The sequence below is a fragment of the Ambystoma mexicanum genome, chromosome 2q (assembly GCF_040938575.1).
Source record: "Ambystoma mexicanum isolate Mex_15411 chromosome 2q, UKY_AmexF1_1, whole genome shotgun sequence".
NCBI classification, from domain to species: Eukaryota; Metazoa; Chordata; class Amphibia; order Caudata; family Ambystomatidae; genus Ambystoma; species Ambystoma mexicanum.
The window spans coordinates 800675908-800699275 of NC_090924.1; positions in this window are offsets into that span (position 1 = coordinate 800675908).

Consider the following 23368-nt stretch of genomic DNA (forward strand, 5'->3'; position numbering starts at 1 on the left):
ACCCTTATATCTACTCTTGTGCTAAAACGAACTGGACTACTGTGCTGGCTTATTTCTTGGTCTACTGCTACAGTCTCTTCCTCCCCTCTACTAAGTCCTCAATTTGTGATGCTCACAGTTTTCAACCTACCCAGACCCTCTCCCACCTCTACCTACAGTCTCATGCAGGATGGCTTTCCATGCAGAATTACTTTCTCTAATCCATGTCTGCTACTTTCCCCCACTACATCATTGAACACATCTCGATTGTTCTCTCTCTCTTAAGCTCTCTGTGTCTCCACTCTTTACAACCTATTAGTCAAATTGACCTCAGGCAGACTCGTGCATTTGTTCCCTACTTGCCCCCCTCCACTGGAATGCTCTGACCCACCCACCAGAGCCATCTCTTCAGTGGAACTCTTCAAAACGAGGCTCAAACTCCAACTTCTAGCAACAGAAGTAGCCTTCCAACCCTTTCATCCTCCTAGTCAAACCTACTTCCCAAACCAGCTCTTGTGTATTCTGCCGTTGCATTACTTAATGTAGTTTGTAAATATATAGATATTGGTCTCAGGCTTTCAATGTTAAAAATTGTGTAATATTCTCCAGCACCAGTCTTTTAATTCGTTTGCTTTCTTACTCTTTCATAATCCTGTGTACATCATTGAATATAACTGTCTTCATGTGTAAAGGTACCCTAACCTAGGACTGCCTCTGCACCCTGTTATTGCCTACTTTGTAAGTCATTTCTTTTCAGAGTGACACTGTTACTAAATAAATACAAGTACACATACAACATTGCTGGTGAACACTCTCTAGTGATGTGGGTGCTGATGACTTTAACTTCTTCTACATGTGAAACCTCTACATCTCACATGATCGTTACCTTTGAAACGTTATACTTGGACACAGGATATTCAAGTGGTTGTGAGTTAAACTCTCATTCAAATTAGACTTGTGTGGTTCAGCAAATTAATGTTATTGTACATGTGTGAACGAGTCCAAACTGCCAGAATCGCAATCCTGTACAATAATGTGCAGGTTTCACATAGCTAAAAGGTTCAGAAGGGGAAAGAATTTCCAATTTCTCTGAATATTGGCAAAGTGAAAACCTAAGAAAGGTTGTCACATATGATCTCTTTTGGTGACCTTTGCATGTTTATTTCAATACTGATCAGTATTTTATGTGTGTATCTGTTATTGTTCACACTAATCGCCAAGGATGACTTCATTCAGGATTTGTGTAAATGCAGTTTACAATCAATGCATTTGACCAATAACATCAAAGTGATAATTCGGAGCATGTCCAATTAATGCGCATTACCAGTCGGTTTACAACAATAGGCCTATCAAGTTCAATTAAACTACAAGAGTGTTAATAAAGAAGCAGTACCCAGAAACATATGAAGCATTTACACACATTGCAGAACAATTGTGTCCCCTGCCAATTGCTGCCATCATAGGACATATCATATTCCAATGTATAGCAATCATAGACTAGCCTAGAGGTAACATATGTCAAGAGTCCACTTTCAGATGCCCATTCACTGCTATTATATAAGAATGGACAGAATGTTTCCAGCTATGGCCACCCTATGCAAGGCACAGTAATCAATGGACCAATGATGGTGAATACCTGGCCAAATCTTACAGCTTCCACCTCCACATGTACAATATGCATGCCGAAAAGCCTCTACATACAAACACACAGAGTTAAATGTTTGGAGCCTGATGTCAATAGCAGATTGTGTATCAGATAGGTCTTCTGTTGTCATTAGTCATGAGTGGCTGTTTCATTTCAATTAGTCAACACTCTCATCGACCAGCTATCTTCACCCAACACATGCAAAGGCACACACTCAACATAGCTTGATACACTCATGCATTCCTCACACCTGCTAACAGCCCATCAGACATAGATATTGTGACTAAAATACCAAATTGCTGATTGAGCGACTTTTGTGCATTCGTAGATAAAGTGTGGTGTGAAATGGGAGGTCAGAGGGGTCAGTCACATGAATGATTCAGTGAGCGAAATGACACATCCACACAAAAAACGCTCCCCACACACCCCAAACTCCCTCATTTGAATGGTTCAGTTTAAGGTAAATGATATGTATGTGAGATTGATTGTCCAATGAAAGCATGCATAGCCTTTTGTCAGGAAGATCACTGCCTTTTGTTTTTCAGATGGATCACAGAGTAGAGATTCTCCTTCTGAAGACAATGTTGCACCATAAGCACATCTGAGCACCATTGGCCATTAGCCAACACTATTAGCCATTCTTCCTCCAAAGTACAAGGACCAGTGGTGTGGCCACATGATTCACTTGGGCATATGGAGGCATACATGGGAATATAATAATAGGTATGAGCGATGACATAAATTAACAGGTATATTGGTAGAGTGCATATTCCCCCAGGAGAGCGTTGTGATGCTCTAGAGAGATAATCAATGTATATCTTTACCTAACTCAATGGATTTGATTTTATTAAACGTGTAACGATCAAGGATCAAGTAGATCTTTTTGCAATCGAACATGACACCATGAGGTGAAGCACGTATTCTGGTAGTGGACTATTTTGTGCCTGAGCACGAGACCTGGCTCTCTGTAGGGAAATTGTGGCTGTATTTGCTCAAATAATGGCATTCTAGGCTTTGACGGGTAAAGGAAGGGGTTACATTGGTTTACAGGGACCAGTACCTCTGCATATGGCTTGTTTGGGAACATTATTTTAAACTGTGGATCCTTGATTGTTGATGACTGTCCTTTTGCATGAGCTGGCAGTGCAAGATACACCCATCATCTAGCTTCGGATATCGTTTGGAACAGTGCCATTTAATTTCAAAGCAAAATCCTCAAACACTCAAGCACTCAAGCATGGTCAGCATAGGCGCAAGTAGAGCCATCATACATGAAACACATTACACACTGAAATGTATCTATACAGGTATTCTTGAGAAAGCTGGTTTGTGTAAAGGGAGCCGTGACTGAAATATGTTGTGCATGCATAGGCAGCAGTCCAAAACTAGTTCTAACTGACTCTACCAGTAGTTTAACTAACTGAAATTATACTACGAGAATGTCTTCCCTTTCCTGGTTATCTCTTATGACAATGTCTCTTCTTAGTCCATGGTTAGTTTTCTTCAGTAAGATATCTTCAAGTAGTCTCTTGCCACCTTCTGGACAATGTCTGTAACTCTTTTACAATGTACTTGGGTTTGTCTCATGTTTTGTTATAGTTACTCCACAATCCTTTGTCTCACTCTTTCTTTTACTTTGATTCAGGCTTATATGCCTTTCTGACTCTTGTAACCCAAGCCTACTTTGTAGTGACTTGACCTTCCCCTCTCCTGTAAGCCAGGCTTGCTCAGTTTATTTCTTCTCTTATTTGGTTCACTTGATTTCCCTTCCCATTCATATTTATAAACTTCTCTCTCTGGTTTCCTCCACTCTTTATTTCTTAAACATGGGGCACGTTCCCCTATTTCCAGGGCGTTTGTGCCCAGTTCTTTATACTTCTCTCTTTCTGGAGTATTTGTTATTCAGTTGATCAAATTAACCCTGTTCCACTTTAATGGCTTTATAATTAGAATTTCATCAATTTCACTGGGACCAGTTTTTCCCACTCCCTAACGATACCCCAGTGGCCACCGGGTACTCCCGTCCTCTCCATTACCTCTGTATGGGAACGCTATCAGGTTCAGGGCTCACGCGAGTTCTCTTCCTCTGCTCTTGATCTCGTGCTTCTCCTTGTTGTCGGTGTCCCGCAGTTGGTCTTTTCTCTCCTTGTGACGGGTCTGGATGCGGGTCGCAAGGTGTCTCGTTGAGTCTCATGCTGGATGTTTCAGTGCTGTTTGATGGACGCACTGCCCACCACAAAGCCATTGTGGTCATGCCCCCACTGGGATAAGGATTCCCTTCTGCTCAGCTTCTCTCTGTTCAGAAATGCTAGGCGTTTCTGTCTGATGCTCAGGACTCCTCTGAAAGTTGTGGGATCCGAAACTCTCCTCGACTCCGCCTCCTCCAGGTGTCAGGTCATCAGAGGTCTTCTCCTGCTTACACTCTTCTCTCTCTGTCTGTGCTTCACCTCTCTTTGGCGTGTTCTTCCTCTTCCTAGAGTGTTTGTTCTCTCTTTTCAGCCTACATGTCTCAGTTAAATGTACGTCTCTCCTTACAGAGACAGATCCTCCTCTATGGACATAATGTGATCTTTTACCAAAGTCTCTGGAATCTATAATGTTCTTTGTATCTGATAGTCCCATATGTGCTACTATAGTGGATGGGCTAGGGAGTTCCTCACAGGAACAGGAGTCCTTGGCCCCTAAGGAGGACTGTCTCCTAATGAGGTCACTTCCCTATCCTCAAAGAGGGATGCTCCCTCTTGGGGAGAAGGGACGAATACCCTTGATTCTTCACAGTCCATTCAAATCCCTGAAGTTATAAAAAAGGAAAATTGCATTGCACCTTTTCAGGAATCTCAATAAACAGAGGTTTTAGAAAAATGATAAAAATATGTCAAAACGTTTTGGTGAGGAAAATCACAACTCCATTTGTGGCGCAAGAGGAGAACTTTGGTAAAATTAGTCAAACGTATTTTAGGTTGAAAACAAAGAACAACTACCAAATATGTGGAAAATAATCCAAAGTAATTTGAAGCTTATGTTACTCAAGTTCACAACAATGTGGTCTGTTCCTTGCTGGGGAAAGTAACTCTGATGTAGAGAGAAATCACCATTTGATTTACCACACAGAGAAAAAAACAATTTTACCTGGACAATACCTGTACTTGTCCTCATGAAATGAAAATTCGGCCGACACACACTGCACCCTTGGCACCAATGTAAGACAGCTTGTCTCATGGAGTGACACTCAGTTTTATTTATTTATTTTTCCATCATCACCAGTACATCTAAAGAGAAAATGATTGCACCTCCCCACTCTCTCCACAGTGTCGCACTAGGTGGAAACAGTACTACTCATGTGCAAGTTTGTTCCAAGAGTGAAGTAAGGGCACCCCTCTGATCTGCAGATGCTAACCTCCTGCAGAATACCCACCACTGGCTTCGGTAACTTTCAAGATTGTTGCATGTTTTGACTTTCATGATTTGTGTCTGCCCACACTGAAAAATGTTAATTGTGATTAAGGTGCCATGGTTTGATTGCAGTACTTAATATGGCACCCTCCCGCGTACTATTCTACCCCATATAAAGGGCCCTGTTCGTGACAGAATGATACTCTTATTTATTGGATGCTGCAATTCATGGGCTTCTGCATCAGCTGTACCTACTATCTGTAAATTTTCTGGCCATGTGATGCCTGAATGCATGATCACAGTGTTGCTTAATCTCATCACAGGAGGTGTCTTGTATTGGCTATTCCACTGCATAAATCCAGCATCACATTTAAAGCTCCATGTTTTAAATGTAAGGAGACTCCACTGTATACAACAGAGTGTCCTTACATTTAAACCAGGGAACTTTAAACGCAATCGCAGCATCCATTATTGATCTCAAAACCAGTGAATCCTTACTAAATGCAAGTTATTTGATCCTACATGAACTATTGCAATAAGTTATGAATCCATCTACATTAACAAAGCATGTGACCACTTGTTGGATTTCCAGAATAGGAATATTCTATTCTCCGTTTTGTCTCATTTGGAGAATACTAAAACTTGTGTGACCTTCAAAGAACTGAACCCAATCCGGTCAATACAATCATACATTCAATAGAGCATCGACATTTAAAAATAATATCGTTTAGATCACAGGCAATCTCTCATCGGACACATCACTTGTGCACCTTAGTTCCTGCAGTATTATGCTTTTGAAATGCATGAACCCTTCATACTCAATTCATAAGGAACACAGCAATGTATTAGTAGGAGCATTCACAATGGATTTGTTGCATCCAGGTTTCCTGCTTCTGGGTGCACTTGGCCGCATGTCACACACATGCATCACTGCTTAGCATGCAACCTAAAGGTTCATTGTTAAGTCATCTGAAGTGTAATACCTGTTGAGACATTCAAAAACTGTTTTTCTTTGTTTTCTGTCTTTGTGTCCTTATTTCATATCACATGTTATCATGGATTTTGATTGCTTATTGTTTCTGTAATTTGATATAAAACATTTTGTTGGATTAATTACTGTGGTGCGTGACGTTGTCCCTGACAGCAGGGACATAACTGTCAGGATATTGTATGTTTTCTTAACTGAATTTTGATTACACATATTACTAACATCACTGAAAGTTGTGAATGTGAAGCCTTAATTTGTTGATCATTTGTAAACTTTGTGGAGCCGTGAAGAAGAGACTTAGGTCTCGAAATACGTGTGTTGGCTCATGGTTAATTGTTATGTTAGGTCAACGTTTTTTTGTTGGAAAGATCTTCCAAGTATGTACTAATTAGCAATAAATATTACTTTCTATCACTAATATCAGGGTTCATGCTCATTGTGTATAGAACCACACCACGTTAGATACATTTAGGTTGAGCGCATTTGAAACTTGAAACCTCTGATTTTTAGGTACAAGTAGCCTTCACACCCATGAGAGGAAACAGCGTTACTATCCATATGGGACGATCTTCCTCATCGTGGGGCGAGGGCAGGAGCCCCCCCAGCACCCCAGCCCAGCAGAGGAACCACGAGGAACACGGACAGGGCCTGCCTGACCCTGTCCCCACACGCCGCCTGACCCGCGCATGCCGGGCGCAGCGCGGCCTGAAACCGAGGCTGAGCCTCGTTAACATCAGCTGTAACCGCCGGCAGGCGGATCACGCCGGCGGCCAGCTCCAAGGCCACTCTAAGGCCTGTTGGGTGCCTGCTCACCCCCTCACTCCACTCTTCCTCATCGTGGGGCGAGGGCAGGAGCCCCCCCAGCACCCCAGCCCAGCAGAGGAACCACGAGGAACACGGACAGGGCCTGCCTGACCCTGTCCCCACACGCCGCCTGACCCGCGCATGCCGGGCGCAGCGCGGCCTGAAACCGAGGCTGAGCCTCGTTAACATCAGCTGTAACCGCCGGCAGGCGGATCACGCCGGCGGCCAGCTCCAAGGCCACTCTAAGGCCTGTTGGGTGCCTGCTCACCCCCTCACTCCACTCTTCCTCATCGTGGGGCGAGGGCAGGAGCCCCCCCAGCACCCCAGCCCAGCAGAGGAACCACGAGGAACACGGACAGGGCCTGCCTGACCCTGTCCCCACACGCCGCCTGACCCGCGCATGCCGGGCGCAGCGCGGCCTGAAACCGAGGCTGAGCCTCGTTAACATCAGCTGTAACCGCCGGCAGGCGGATCACGCCGGCGGCCAGCTCCAAGGCCACTCTAAGGCCTGTTGGGTGCCTGCTCACCCCCTCACTCCACTCTTCCTCATCGTGGGGCGAGGGCAGGAGCCCCCCCAGCACCCCAGCCCAGCAGAGGAACCACGAGGAACACGGACAGGGCCTGCCTGACCCTGACCCCACACGCCGCCTGACCCGCGCATGCCGGGCGCAGCGCGGCCTGAAACCGAGGCTGAGCCTCGTTAACATCAGCTGTAACCGCCGGCAGGCGGATCACGCCGGCGGCCAGCTCCAAGGCCACTCTAAGGCCTGTTGGGTGCCTGCTCACCCCCTCACTCCACTCTTCCTCATCGTGGGGCGAGGGCAGGAGCCCCCCCAGCACCCCAGCCCAGCAGAGGAACCACGAGGAACACGGACAGGGCCTGCCTGACCCTGTCCCCACACGCCGCCTGACCCGCGCATGCCGGGCGCAGCGCGGCCTGAAACCGAGGCTGAGCCTCGTTAACATCAGCTGTAACCGCCGGCAGGCGGATCACGCCGGCGGCCAGCTCCAAGGCCACTCTAAGGCCTGTTGGGTGCCTGCTCACCCCCTCACTCCACTCTTCCTCATCGTGGGGCGAGGGCAGGAGCCCCCCCAGCACCCCAGCCCAGCAGAGGAACCACGAGGAACACGGACAGGGCCTGCCTGACCCTGTCCCCACACGCCGCCTGACCCGCGCATGCCGGGCGCAGCGCGGCCTGAAACCGAGGCTGAGCCTCGTTAACATCAGCTGTAACCGCCGGCAGGCGGATCACGCCGGCGGCCAGCTCCAAGGCCACTCTAAGGCCTGTTGGGTGCCTGCTCACCCCCTCACTCCACTCTTCCTCATCGTGGGGCGAGGGCAGGAGCCCCCCCAGCACCCCAGCCCAGCAGAGGAACCACGAGGAACACGGACAGGGCCTGCCTGACCCTGTCCCCACACGCCGCCTGACCCGCGCATGCCGGGCGCAGCGCGGCCTGAAACCGAGGCTGAGCCTCGTTAACATCAGCTGTAACCGCCGGCAGGCGGATCACGCCGGCGGCCAGCTCCAAGGCCACTCTAAGGCTGTTGGGTGCCTGTTTGGAGCCGTAGGAGCCAGGGGCCAGAAACACTGCCCTTTCAACTCCAGGATATTTCACTATCAGAAGTTCGCATCCGGAGCGCGAGCCGACCCACGCCGATGCTCACCTACGGCACCCAGCCACACCACGACGTTCCGGCGAGCCATCCACCATGGTAAGGCTCCCTTGCCCCTGAGCACCTTTGCCTGTAGAAAGACACCCGATTTTGCACAAGGCTTTGTGCACGGGACCACGACATCGCTTTGCCTGACCCCCTCTGCCTGACCCTATGATGCTCTGTATGATGATCTGTACTGTGCCTTATGGCCGCTAATAGACCACATTTGACTTGCATTGTGCCCTATGGTCACCATACTTGACTTACATTGTACCCCATGGTCGCTAATAGACCACATTTGATCTGTACTGTGCCTTATGGTCGCTAATAGACCACATTTGACTTGCATTGTGCCCTATGGTCACCATACTTGACTTACATTGTACCCCATGGTCGCTAATAGACCACATTTGATCTGTACTGTGCCTTATGGTCGCTAATAGACCACATTTGACTTGCATTGTGCCCTATGGTCACCATATTTGACTTACATTGTGCCCCATGGTCGCTAATAGACCACACTTGCCCTGTACTGTGCCCTATTGTGCCCCATGGTCGCTAATAGACCACACTTGCCCTGTACTGTGCCCTATTGTGCCCCATGGTCGCTAATAGACCACATTTGATCTGCATTGTGCCCCTGGTCGCTAATAGACCACACCTGCTCTGCATTGTGCCCCATGGCCACTAATAGACCACATTCTATCTGCATTGTGCCCCATGGTCGCTAATAGACCACACTTGCCCTGTACTGTGCCCTATTGTGCCCCATGATCGCTAATAGACCATATTTGATCTGCATTGTGCCCCATGGTCGGCAATAGACCACACTTGACTTGTATTATGCCCTTCTGCCTTGACACTGTACCCAGCATGACAGCTGCATCTAGCCTGCCTGTTCTTGGCCTTCTCAAATCGCTACTGAAACTGCACCTAGCCTGATAGCTGCATCTAGCCTGCCTAGTCTTAGCCACCTCAATTGCCACCGAAACTACTCCTATCGGATTATCATCCAGTCACTTAGCATGTACTCCCTGGGTCTTGCCTACAGGTCACCCTGGCTACCATTGTATATCGCCCTCCTCATCACATTAGGAATACAACCACCTAAAATAAGCACCAAAGTTAACACTCTGAGTCCTTGCACCACGTCCTATTCCACCCATCGCACCCGCCATATCATGCTCAACACACAACAACCCAATACTGGACTTAAAATGACCCACTATCCAGATAGTACCACCCTACAAAGGCCATGCAACACTGTAGACAGAAACCTTAGACTACGTGCTCGCCTGTCCAAATTGCATGAGATACCAGCCAAGAAGGCTGAACTATCAAAATCCCGAAACAAAATACAGTTACCCCTGAAGGGTATTGCGGAACCTACTAGGAAACAGCCTAAGCCTAACAGACCTAAAATAAATAACTCCAAACAGGCAACTAAAGGTTGTCATAACACCACCAGCCCTAACTTAGCTGACCACAAATCATATCTCAAAGGTGCACTTATAAACGCCAGGTCGCTAGTCGCACACGCCACAGAGATCTCAGATATCATTGCTACAGACAACTTAGACTTTTTGGCCATCTCAGAATCCTGGCTACATGATGCGGCTGGCCCAGCCCTATCACTAGCAGTCCCAGACAACTATACAATCCTACGTGCGGACAGACTCACCTCCCGAGGTGGAGGTCTAGCAATCATAGCTAAAACTAGCCTGGACATGAGGATCATCACTACTACCAATATGCAATCCTGTGAATGTCTCACGGTCAAAATAGCCATCGCCAACTCCCAAACCCTAAACATCATCCTCATATACAGACCACCAGGTCCTATTGGAACCTTCTCTGAGGACATCTCGACATCCCTGTCCAATAACCTAAAAAATACATCCCAAACAATAGTGCTAGGAGACTTTAATCTAGGCTATAATGACAATAAGGACACCCAATCGTCAGCGATTGCTCTGACCTTGAAAGAGCTGGGATTCATCCAAAAAGTTGAACTACCCACCCACAACAAAGGTCGCATCCTTGATTGGATAGCAGAACATAATTGCAAAGTAAATATTACGGATTCTGTACCGCAGATCTGGACTGACCACCACCTACTATTATTCTCAGTGACAACCCACCGGGTCACTGCCCCGTCCTCACTTGCCCCACCCCTGCCAACGAGAAATAAAAAACTAATGACAGTAGAAAATCTAATGCCCGTTATAATACCTAAATTAAACTCACTACCCGACTGCATGGACCCCAATCTGTTAGTCGAACATTATAATGCAGCCATGTCCTCAGCCCTGGATCACATAGCCCCGCTCAAACTAAGAAATAGCAAACCTAAAAAACACCTCAATTCTTGGTTCACGCCCCACCTAAAAAATCTTAGGCTGGCCAAAAGAAAACTTGAAACTACTTGGAGACTTTCCCCATCAGTCAAAAATAAATTCAACCTCTCCAAAGCCTCCTCCCAATACAAGAAAGAAATATTATTAGCCAAACAAGAAACCTACAATACTAGAATATCCAACTCAAAATCTAGTGTCAAAGAACTGTTCAGCATTCTGAAAGAATTGGAAACACCCATTGTACCCCAAGAAAACTGCACCAAGGATAAAAAATGGTGCTCTAGCATACAACTTGCCTTAACAAACAAGGTAGCAAACCTACAAACCAAAATTGCCATCAAGAAGGCATCACTAACACCACACATCCCTCAGAGCTCAGCGCCACCGCCACAGCCCAAGTTGGGAGCCCGTTTCTGCTTCTCTAAGGTATCGCCCATAGAGGTAGAAAAGGTCATCCTGGGACTCAAACCGTCTAACTGCAAAGGCGACCAATGCCCAGCACAACTCATCAAGGATGCTGCGAGAGAACTGTCGCCATTTATAACCAAACTAATCAACTCTTCCTTCACCTCAGGCTCAGTACCGATCAACCTAAAAGAGTCCTGGGTACTGCCACTACTAAAGAAGCAAACCCTTGACCCTACCATTCCGACTAACTTCAGGCCCATCACGACTGTGCCCTTTCTCCTAAAAATTTTAGATAAAGTGGCTTACTTGCAAATTCAAAGTTTCCTAGAGTCTAACCACCTACTTGGAATCCGTCAATCAGGATTCCGCCCGCAACATGGGACCGAGACAGCGTTAATAGATCTTAAGGCCCAAATAGACGATTGCAGAGACAATGGCCAAGCGGCCCTACTTCTCCTCCTGGACCTATCAGCGGCATTCGACTTAGTGGACCACACAGTCCTCTGTAGTCACCTCGACTCGGCAGCCCACTTTTCAAAAGAGGCCATAATTTGGATCAAGTCATTCCTGAGTAATCGGACCATGAGAGTCTTCGCTCCATCAGCCTCAGCAGATCCAATCCCCATAACATGCGGTGTTCCACAAGGGTCTTGTGTGTCACCCACCCTCTACAATGTCTTCACGAAGCCTCTCTTTGATGAAATGGATCATCTGGGTATCGCCTACACTAACTATGCAGACGATACCCAGATCCTCCTCCCGCTCTCAGGAGACTACGCCAAGGACCTGGCCCTAGTGAACAGGATCTATAGCATCGTTCAGGCATGGATGGCCACACACGGCCTATGCCTGAACGATGATAAAACTGAGCTTATCATCCTGGGCACCACTACCTATATATCCAAACTCACCCCTGAGTACGACAGCTTCATTATTGATGGGAACATCATAAAAGTAGCGCATGAAGTAAAAACCTTAGGATTCTACCTTGACGCCACCATGAACTTTACCAAACAAGTCAACTCTCTAGCTTCTGCCACCGCATATACATGCAAACTTATCAGAGCGAGCAAACAATTCCTCTCCACAAATAGTTGCATTACACTTGCCAGAGCCTTGATACTGTCCAAATTAGACTATTGTAATGGACTCTACATTGGAGCTAATAAACAGACCATCCACAAAATTCAAGTGCTCCAGAACAATGCCTTGAGAGCAGCACTCAAGATTAATAGAAACGAACATATATCCTCGACAAGAAGAGAATACAAATGGCTCGCCACCGTAGACAAAATTCATCTCAAAATCGCTTCCCTCACCCACAAATGTATCAACAACAAAGCTCCACCTTACCTCATGGATAGATTACGCAAAAGGACCTCTTCCAGACCTACCAGAATAGCCAACGCAAACTGCCTCCAAGTCCCGCGTTTCAAACTTGCCACTATAGGAGGAAATAGCTTCCCGGTCAAGGCTGCGCAGCTATGGAACTCCCTCCCGCATGATGTCAGAGAACCTCAGCCTTTCGCAAAATTTAGACAAAACCTCACTAGGTGGCTGAGAGCCAACGACAGCTAACTAGTCCACTTGTCACATTGTACATTACTGTATATAACTATATATTACGTGAACAGGAGCATGCTCCTCGCTCCCCTGTCCTGATCCCTCCTTGCTCCCCTGTCCTTGATCTCTCCCAACGACTGCTAACTAGTCCACTTGTCACATTGTACATTACTGTAAATAACTTCATACTATGCGAACAGGAGTATGCTCCTTGCTCCCCTGTCCTTGATCTCTCCTTGTTCATATCTGCTTGCTGTAATATTGCTGATGTCTATGTCTACACTTCCTGCCTTTTCCTGTACTTGCAATCAGCCGAGCATATCTGTAACCAAGCTCAGCGCATCTCTGCACCTTCATCTGATCTCTATGTACCTGTAACCAAGTCGAACATATCCTTGTCTGTTTGCGCCCTGATACTCCAGGGTATGGCGCGCTATACAAATAATAATAATAATAATAATAATAATAATAAAAACCAACACAGACTGCAATGTCAAATCAGCACTAATACTACTGGATTTAACAGCAGCCTTCAACACAGTCCACTACGAATACTCATCAAAAGACTAAAATATATAGGAATCGGCAACAGAGCACTTGTCTGGCTAAAATGCTTCATGACAGAAAGAACAAAAATAACTTGGATAACACCATTCGAGTCAACACCTTGCAAAACAACATGTGGAGTCTCACAAGGCTCAACGCTCTCACCAATGCTTTTCAACATCCACATAACCCCCGATTAACCTCATTAAAAAACATGGCCAGACCTGCTACAACTACACAGACAATGCTTAAATCATCTACAAAATCAACACCATCAAAGACCCAAACCCAACCGTTACCAACTGCCTCACAGGAATAAACCAATGGAAGAGCACCAACAGCCTTAAACTCAACCCAAATTATTGATTGCACTCAATGACCTGTCGCACCATCACCACATTCAATGACCTCCTTAACTGGGAAACCCACCAGAACCATCCAAAGCAGTCCGAAATAAATATTAATGGTCAATAAATTAACACTAGAACTGCAAGTGAACACATTAGTTAAGAAATGCTTCTTCCACTTACACGCAGTCAAGAGGATACTCCCCTTCTTCACCTTCCCACACAGAACACTCGCCATCATCTCTCTCGTCATGTCAAGAATAGGATACACCAGCAGCATCTATCCCAGAATGCCATAATACATTATGAAAAAAACGAATACGGAACACAGCAGCAAGACAGCTCCTCAGACTCACTAAGTGAGAACACTACTTTGGCTAATGGTCAAATAGCACATGTTCTTCAAAATACTGTGCATAACACATAGAGCAGGGGTCTGCAACCTGTGGCTCTCCAGATGTTTTGGACTACAAAATCCATGGCCCCTCATGATTCTCTATGCTGGCTAGGACTGGTGGTATTTTTAGTCCAAAACATCTGGAGAGCCAAAGGTTGCAGACCCCTGACATAGACCAATCCACAGCCAAGCAGCGGAATTCATACTGGAAAAAAATCTCCATCTACAAACCAAATTGAACATTGAGGTCCAGCAATGACATTTCCTCGAACCAAAACAATCCACAAAACAAAAAATTCAGGGATCAGCATTCTACTATGTAGCAGTGACACTTTGGAACTATGAACAACATAAGATCACCTAGAATTCAGAAAACTGTCAAAACATGGCTCTTTAACTCACCAAGCTTAAGAGGAAACACCATAGAAGAAAAACCGCCAACACATCACAATAAAAACACTGGAAACCAGATCCCCCGGAAATAAGGCCGCAGGGACTAACAGTCTTCTTCATCAAGTCATAGTGTGAAAGCAGGGAGCTTGTTGCATGCATGTCCTAAAACTGGAAAGTGGGGATGAAGACAGTGGTGCCAAAGAGAAGGTGGGACTTGTTTGGGTGTGATTGAAAAGATAGGGACTTTGAGGGTGGGTGTAGTTTAGGAAAAGGGATGGGGTATGAAGGTTGGAGGCTCCAAACGGACACACCTGAGTCTCCTCTGCATTCTCTGTGCAGGATTCCCAATTGTGCTCTTCACCAGCATGTCTATGATTCAGTGCTCTCTGTAGACACCATGTTTTAAAAGCCTACTGTGGTTACCAAGCTCAGAGAACATCTACAACACATGGGCGCTGTGTGTCAAGAACATGGGCTAGAAACCTACAACTTTGACACATGCTTCAGTTTTCCCCTCCCACTCCATGCTACAGCCCAGCACTGCCTTGCTGTACAGTGCCTTCGTCTCCTCCTCCTTCTCAAACAGAAGACCTTTCTGGGGGGTCTCTGTTAAGAAACACTTTGCATATGCTAGATTATTTCAGCAGACAACAATAGATTAGCTTCAGGAATAACACAAGGAACCATTTTCAGCCTTTCATAGGGAAAAAAACAGGTATTTTAACAATTGAACATCAGTTAGACTTCATATTAGGGGTGACCCCTGCCACTTACCTCACCCTCCAAGTGGGCGCCAATCTTCCTAGCAAAGGCTTCCTTATTCCACACCAATATAAATGTAATCTCCATATACTACAGCCATGGAACCCCTATTGTGTGTCCCTGTCTGTTAGCCTAAGGGGGAGAAGGGCTAAAGGCTGTGCACATGTTTAACTCTCTCCATCAGTAGCTTCCTAAGGGAGTTGATGAGTTTTGTCTCTTTACTTTCACAGTTGCCGCCACATGTTCTCCTCACTTCTCTCATACACCCATCCTTGTCACTCTGTTTCTCTTTGCTGTGCACTCCCTCCCCGGATCTTACTTGTCTCATCTAATTCGCCTATCTCCACCCACCAACTGTTCTTACCTTTTCCCTCTATCTCTCCCTCTCCAAACTCCTCCCCATGTTCTTATCCCGCTCTCTTTCCCCTCTCCTGTCTTCACACTCCAACTCCCTCCTAGTCTCGCCTCTGTCCAACACGTTTTGCTCCCACCGCTGAACCTGCCTATACTTTCCTTACCCTCCTGCATCTCACTTCCTTCTCTCTCACCCACATGCATGCACACATTGCATGTATTCATAAACTGTATATACCCGTGTTAATAGCTGTACCAGTTTTTGCTTGATGTAATGTAACTCTTTCACAGTAATTATAAGATATCTGTAATAACGCCATGATAACCCAGGGTCTGGTCGTTCAACAAATGTAATATAAAAAAATAAAAAATAAATCTCCACATACATACTGTAGCAGAGCAAACAGTGGGACGTCTGAAAGGAAAGTGTGAGACAGAGCGTGAGAGACATGTGTGATATAAACTGCAGAAACATTCGTTACTGCATTAGAACACAGTGAAGGCAGAATGTACTGTATTTTCAGTACCTCTGGGCGGTATGGGTAGGGACAAGGTCATGTTTCTACCGGGGTTAATCACTGACTTTGGGGAACCTCTGCTAAGGACAAATAATATGTAAGCACATCAGCACAGTCATGCTGTGGCGGAACACATTGTGGAAGGTTTTGCAAGACAGGAAAACGTGAGACAGAGATCGAGAGATTGGCAGTGATTTGTATTGTCAGCTGCTTGCTTTATTCTCTCTACAATAACATATCATACTGTAAACAGTAACGGTAGAGAGCAGAACGAGAAAGTCACCCGATGGAAAGTACAGTGCTTACTCTGTTCAGTGTCGATCCTCTTGTTCTTCTGAGCTACTTTACCAGGTTTAATGGGTAGGTATGTGACATGCTTGGGAATCCGGGCTTGTTTGCTCTGCAGGGGCAGGTGTGTTCTTCCAATCTCTTCCAATCTCTAGCTAATAAAGGAAGAGTCTGTTGGGCAGGTCACAGGCCTCGTAAATGTTGTTTGCTTCCATTCTCAGGAAATATTCCAGTACTGAGAAGAATGCTAATAGGTTGGTCTATTGCCTTGACTTTTAAGCAAACTCTAATTGTTGCACACTCAAAGGTAGGCAAAGCAAAAGTGACGTGCAAACAGGTGGTGTGGCATGAGGGCTGAAGCGAGGAATTTCTACCTGCTAAATCCCTTGTTTCTTTGACTGAAGAGAGTGGGGGTTGGAGGTAGAAATGACTATTAGGCTCCATGCTTTTTCTTTGTTTGGAGGAACAAGTGAAGGCAGTACTGGTCTACTCTTTCAGTTCCTGCTCTTTGTTCTTTTTAAGGATAGAATAGGATGCATGTCATTGCTCGCCCATTGAAGCACCGACATGCCCTCACTTCTCACATACAGCTGGCATGGTTCCATGACCTTCAGAAATATTTATCAAATACAGGCGCAGGAGCTAAGTTATTTTAATGTTCACAAAAACACTATATTTGTCTAGGTGAGTCCCATGAGCAGTTTTCACATTCAGGTAAGTCAAAGGATATTTATGTAACTTAGTTAAAAGGACGTTAACCAGGATATGCTGCTATACACTTGCCCTGATCATTTTAGACATGCTGGATACACAACTTTCTATTTTACAGACCCCAGCTAAGCAATCCCAAAATGGAGACCCCCGCGCAGAGACAAGGAGTACAAGGTGTGCATCTGATGTGTAACCGTAGAATAAGTAAATAGCATAGAAATAAAAGTTAAGGTTTTTAGCCTGTGCCCCTCCCATGACCAGTAGCTTTTGGTGGAAGGAAATACCCTCCTTAATGCTAGGGTACGTTTTTGATGATTTCAGGTAAGCTCTTCCAGTCTGAAACTGCTGCAGTGGTATGACCCTGATTAGCATCATATTTCCGAATGCAGTGCCAGTAGCCATGACTTTTGGAATAACAATTTAAATCTTTTCCTTTGAATGAACAGGAGCTGTTTTGCCTTAATGTTTGCATTGCCATCATCAACGACTCTGTTTTTCAACTTGTAGTGTTGCATTGTTCATGTTAATAAGAAATAGTGCTAAAGACCTGTTTAGAATTTTGTTTTGTGGTATACAATTCTTCAATTTTTAATTTTGCACAGAACGTACATTGAAAAACACTGAAGTGTGTTGCCTACCAACGTCCAAAGCCCCAATCTCCATCCTTAGCCACAGGCGGCCCTGTCTCGATGCTACTTACAAATGTGCATCAGGAAGTTACTTGTCTATTGGAGCAACCTCAATGTCTATTGGGGGAGAGGCAGGTAAGGGTGGGGCTGCATGCTTACTTCTCAAAACGAACAGTGTGAGGGGTATTGACCACAGTCGTTTTGGATCCTTGACCCTGCATCAGAGTTGAATAGTTCTATTAATAGAGAACCGTTTGTAGCGGTTGGGCAGGCTGAAATGGAAAGACGTGTTGTACGTTTTGGGAAATCACATTTCATCGGCACCCTGGAAATCAATGTTGAACATTTCAAAACTTTGATAAATGTTGGTGGAGTTTTTAATGGCAGATCTGCTATTGACAATGCTCTACCAAGTTCAGATGACCATTTTTGTGGGATTGAATTTACATTTTTCTAGGTTTTAACTAGGTTATCTATTTGGTTTGGGTGTTTTAAATTACAGTTTTTTAAGCAGTCACCTAGGGAGGTTGTGAGGGTCGGGGCTGGAGGTATTGAGGGTCTGTGTAATTTTACCCGTATTGTTGGAGGAAAATTGCATGGTTGGTGAAAAACGATTGTTATTGAAAAGCTTAATGAAGACATTTGGGATATTGTCTATGGGTAAAATCTGGATATGTGTTCCCCAAACATCAAAGTCCCATTTCGTAGAAGTTAATAGTGTGTTTTTGTTTTGTATTTATGGGGTTACCCATTTCCTGTACTGAGCCTGCATTTACCACTCTCTATATTAGGACATTAAATAGGTCTTTCAATGTCAAGCACCTTTTTAGGATGCTTTTTGTCACTTTAATGATATATATATATATATACAATTCCCTTTATATGAATTCCCAGTAGCAGTCAGAATGTGGTGTGTCTGGGATATTTCTGAAGTAGTATTTCTTAAATATTGCGTTTACATTTTTCAAAGTGATTGATGGTGGGGTGACTATATTGCTGTACTGTTTGAGGTAGAGGGATGTGTGAGTCCATGCAGGGCACATTCATTTTGTATTGTGTTGTATTTTTATTTGCGTCTATATTGTGTGACCATATCTAGGAAGCAAAAGAGTGCTAAACAAGTAATTTGAGATTAAAAGATGCTGGCAGAAACAGAGGATATTCCAAACCCTAGGGGTGGTACATAGCTCTGAATAGTAGCATGCCATAAGCGACATCTAGGTATTCCCTTAAAATCAGGGTTTGAGTTCCTTCCTGAACTGCAGGTGCATTAGAGCAGTCAGAATTGTCACTGATTGTTCAGGTAGGCTGGTGTGCAGCAAGATAAATCCTACTTCCCACATTTTCTTTCTTTGTGTGCCAGTTTAGTGTCAAGCCTAGCAATGGTTTGAAGATCTGAAATCAACTATTTTGTCTGCTTTGTATCTGCCTGAAAGTTCGGAGGCAAACCAGTGGAGGACTGTTGCTATGTGCGGTGGTCGATCATGTCAAACATGGCAAATAAGTCAAGAAGGACCAAGCGGAAGCAGTAGACTTTTTATATGATTTGAAGAGCTATATCCCCAGAAGCATCACAGTAAGGGGAGATGTTGTTTTGTGGCTCAAGGCAGCGGGTAAGAGAATGTGAGAATAGGCTCAGGGGCATCAAGTTGGCCAAATGGATAGTGTCTCATTTAGGTAGAGCTTGTGTGTGGGAACAAGATCCAAATGATTATTGCAATCAATGGGCTTATTAGGAGGACTGGGATTCTGATAATTTTCTAAGACAAGTAGAGCGATTATCAAAGTCGTTTGTCCCAAGAGCAGAGCGTGGGGAAGCCACAGGTAGGGATTTGGCTATCAGGATAAAAAATGCAATGCAATAACTGTTAGCACACAGGGCCCCATTAACATAAAGGCGTTGTGGGGAACACATGTTTGTAAAACTGTAGTAATTCGGATCCCATCCCTTTGCCAACTCCCTCCATCACCAAATCACAGGTTTGAAGTTGAAGTGGACGAGTTGCCTCCAGATATAGATAAAGGGAATTGTCCGTGCATTTGCACATATTACAGTGGCCTATAATAATATTTTTAGAATTCCCAGACCAAATGGGAAAAGTAATCATAAAGAGAAGAGATCATCGGTATCGGATAATTGCAAGGTCAAAAAGAGCCCTCTTTGAAGCACTTAAAGCAGTAATAATAATTTCACATTTATATAGTGCTACGAGCCCTCAGGTATCTGAGCGCTCCTTATTATTACCCACGATGTGTGGTTCTCATTTATCGACCTCGGGCGGATGAAAGGTTGAGTTTGGCCCTGCCGGGATTCGTGCACGGATGTCAAAGCGAGCGCTCTACTCGATGTGCCACTTGACCGACTAAGCCTGGACGCTGCTTTAAGTGCTGCAACTGCTGAAACAGCAGGACTATAAAACAGCCTTGCCCAGGCAGAAGTTGGAGATTGCTTAGAAAAACTGGGATGACTTATGTGAGGCTCCTATATTAGCCAATGTATAAACCTTTTGGAGGACTGTAGAAAGACATTTTAACGCATAGGACATGGGTACCCAAGCTGTACCAGAGGTCCTTATCTATGAGATTGACCGAAGTGATCACTTTAATGCCCTATTTAATTGGGGATATGTCCATAATGATAAGAGCAGGAGGGACTTTGCTAGAGGAAGAGAGGTTAGGCTAAACTTCGGTTGGAGAGTTGGATTATGTGATCGGAAGGCAGAGACCATTGAAAGTGCCATGGAATTATGGTTTTCCCAATTATTTGTTCCATGCTCAGGATGATCACGCTGAACACATGCACCAGAAAAGGACCCCATAATTCTGTCAAACAGGACAGGTCCCAATGATCTGGTAAACTAGTGTTATTGTGCTTATATATGTCTCTCCCTTCATCATATCGACTTACTACTTTATTAGATGGTATGCCTTTGGTCAAAGTGCTATTCTCTCGAATATTGCTAATGAGGCTCAAGGAGTGGACTTTGAGAATTATGTAAGATACACCACTGGCCTTTAGAGCTGGCTCACGTACGTTTCACCAGGGCCTGAATCTATATTTGATCCTGTCAAAGTATGTTTTCAGAATGGGTGCTCCTGTCTATGGAGTCCCAGAACCTTTGTTAACACGCTGGAGGCTTTGTACACTGATACTCGGATATGTGTTTGCTATGTCACAGGTGGTGAATTGAGTGCATACATCAAGGTTAGGAAGGGAGGCAGGCAAGGGTGCTTGCACCCCTTCTCTTTATTCTGTATGTTAACTCTCTATCAACTTACCTTGAATCAGTGGAGGCTGACATACCCTGCTGTGCAAACAGGCAGTTGCCGTTCCTCAGTTATGCGTATGGCGCTATGATTCTGGCCAGGACCCCAAAGTCGTTACTTAAGCTAGTGAACAAATGTTGTGAATATATGTCCTTTCGAGGTCTAAAGGTTAACACAGCTAAGTTTCATGTTATACACATCTCCAGCACTAAGATGTGTTCCCCTCTTATTTTCTTGGATGGATAGAGATGTCTGGCATGTGAACATTTTGTCTACTTGGGGATTAGATTTAACCTCAGGTTAACATAGACAAATCATATAGAGAAACAACGGATCAAGATGAGACAGGTTGTAGGAGGTATTTTTAGATTTGGAGATAGACTGCAGCATCATTCAGTTGAACACCTGTTGATAATTTATAGGAGTAGGGTATGTCTGTGGGGTTCTATAGGAGTGAGATATGTGGCTATGGGAATTTGTGTGTGTTACAAAAGACAAAAAATTATTTCCTCACATGCCTCCTGTCTATGCCCCCTCCCCTCCCCTCTTCCTCAGCATATGCTGCACATTTGGAGAATGGTTTGACTTATCTCTCTGACCTTTTGGCTTTAATGTCATTTTTATGTTGGCAAATGTTCTGGTCCAGGGAAAATGGGGAACTGACAAAAGGGCTGTTCAGGAATCTAATGCAGATGGGAAGCTGGTTCAAAATCTGAAGCCATTACAGAAAGTGGGCTTGGGATATAATTGTGAAGACACTGACCAAAATGAAATGGTTGAATCTTATGGAGTCTAACAGAGATGAAGCACATTTTCAGAAAACACAAGTCAGTCCTTACCCTCCCCTGTCGCCTTTGGTATGGGCAGCTAAGTACCTCTTTGAGATTTCCAATAGTTGTCAGAGGATTCATTTAACTAAAGGAAAGCTAAATATCCTTCCCCTCAAAGCCATAACATGCCATTGGCTGAAGACACCAGTAGAAGCTCATGCATGTTGTTTTTGTGGAGAGAGTGAAACTGATACATTTTACTTAGTTTTGGCAGCTTTATAATGACAGAAGAAGACACTATTTACTTGAAGTTTTCAGGGTTAGTGTCTTGAGGCACTAGAGACCAGCCTTTGTGTTACTCTTGCCCTATCTGTAGTTCAGGTGGCCACAGCTTTTGCAAGCTACCTAAAGGTAGCTTGGCAACGGATAGCCAGAAAACAGACTGGTAATGAGGGAAAGGACTCGGGTTCTGAACACATTAATTGACCCTCCATGGTGCTATGATTATTCCTTTTGGGATGATTTTAATATGCTGTGAGGGGCTCTCGCACCTAGGTTACATGAAACTCTCCATCATGGTGTTTTATTGTGTTATATATGTGTTTGTCATATGGTAATTGGGGTGATGTTAATGCCATTGTAGGTTTGAGGCACCCAAGTTTAAAATGGTTTCAATTTTATCATGAAGTTCCTGAAGCAGCTCAAAGCTTTCCTCTTCTCTTTTGTTTTTTCTCTCTCCCTCCGCTGTTGACTTACCTGACCTACCTGTCTGCTGTACAGCTGGTTGCTTGGCTAACCTCAGAGCCTCTCTGGGTAACAGGCTCCTTCTTGATCAGTCACCCTTGCACTGCCTCGGGGCCTATAACTGTAACCCTACTGTCCCTTGCTCTCCTTGCACTAGCCAGAGCCACACTGCCCTGGCTGCACTTACTCTGAGCATTGCTGCCCTATTTATCCCTCCCCTCTCTCTTGTGCTTCCCCCTCCCTTTCCCCTTGCACCTCTTGTTCTTGCACTTGTATGATCTGAATGACACAAGGCCTTGTATGATCATTTGTCTTGTACTCTCTCTGTCTTCACTCCCTTGTCTTGTCAGGCCTAGAAAACACTTGTGTACAGGCGCGTTATAAGTGACTTATCATATCATATCCTATATTGTGGCTATCATGAATTGGCCTGCATATTTGTTGTATGTTTAAGTATGTGTTTAGGATGTATTATTTAATTGGAAAGGCTGATGGATCTTTTAATCCGAAATAAACTTTACTGATTGACTGAGATAAAGGTATCTCTGCTTTACTGGCACCAAATGTCAGATATACCAGAGGATGAATAACTACTACAGTAAATCTCCCAAACTCTCAAAGGAGTCAAATGAACTCGACAATGGGGAGTAATGCTGCCATACCACCAATTGTGATCCAGTAGTAAATCCCACGGAACAAGTAACTGATTAACTGAGTTTGACAGTATGTATATGGAAATATTGCAGGAATTCCACCAATCTCGTAAGGAGCCCAACAGCATGGAAGGAGAAGCAAAACTACCGGCCCATTACCAACATCCTGTTTATTGGCAAAAACTTTGGAAAACT